Source organism: Ornithorhynchus anatinus, chromosome 3, assembly GCF_004115215.2.
Source record: "Ornithorhynchus anatinus isolate Pmale09 chromosome 3, mOrnAna1.pri.v4, whole genome shotgun sequence".
NCBI classification, from domain to species: domain Eukaryota; kingdom Metazoa; phylum Chordata; class Mammalia; order Monotremata; family Ornithorhynchidae; genus Ornithorhynchus; species Ornithorhynchus anatinus.
In genome coordinates, this window is record NC_041730.1 from 90,877,342 (window position 1) to 90,878,155 (window position 814).

General features: G+C 47.1%; 1 non-coding gene across 1 annotated transcript; it reads left to right on the plus strand.

Annotated features, from left to right (window-relative positions):
• Positions 1-439: 439 nt before the first annotated feature.
• LOC114810812 lies at positions 440-577 on the plus strand. The gene has a single exon (XR_003758503.1). It is a non-coding gene; the product is annotated as a small nucleolar RNA SNORA7 (small nucleolar RNA).
• The last annotated feature ends 237 nt before the right edge of the window (positions 578-814 follow it).

The window sequence follows — 814 nt, forward strand, 5'->3', positions numbered from 1 at the left end:
ACAGTGTTCTGCACATAGTAAGCGCTTAACAAATACCAACATCATCATTGTATCTACCCCAGAGTTTAGACCAGTGCTTGGCACATTGTAAATGCTTAACAAATACCATAATTATTAATCAATCCTATTTTCCGAATGCTTACCGTGTGCAGAGCACTGTGCACTATAGAAGTAGAAGGTGAAACTGCTGCCCTCTGCGTAAGGTTAGGGGGTGGGAGAGCAGTGACTTTAGATAGACATCTTCTGTTTATTCTGTGAAAAACAGTTATGGGGAAATGGCCCCTGAACATTGGTGAAAACATAAGACGGGGAGTCAGGAGAAACAAATTTTAGTCCCAGTTCTGCCACTTGCCTACCTTGTGACCTAGGCAAAGTTCCTTAGCGTCCTCATCTATAAAATATGGATGAAATACCTTTTCTCCTACTCTCTAAGACTAAGCCCATCTCAGGATGGCAACTGGAGAGTTTCCAGGACTCTACCAGTCTTAGCTACAGGAGGGAGAGTCAAGCAGAGGCCTACCAATTCCATTCTTAGCTTGGCCAGTGGCTAGCGAGTGGAAGGCCATCTGCTACAGATCAAAACTCCCCTGTGCTGGGCAGCGGCGTCAGGGGAGAGAGTCGAGGGTGGCGACTCAGGTTTACTGCCCGGAAGAAGGCAGTGGTAAAGCACTTCTGTATTTTGACCGAGAAAACTCTATGGATACCCAACCAGAATGATTGCAGATGGAGGTGGGGGGTTCTGGGAGAGATGTGTCCGTGGAGTGGATATATGGCTTGGAGGCGACTCGGCAACATAGAGCAAGACAAGACTCAG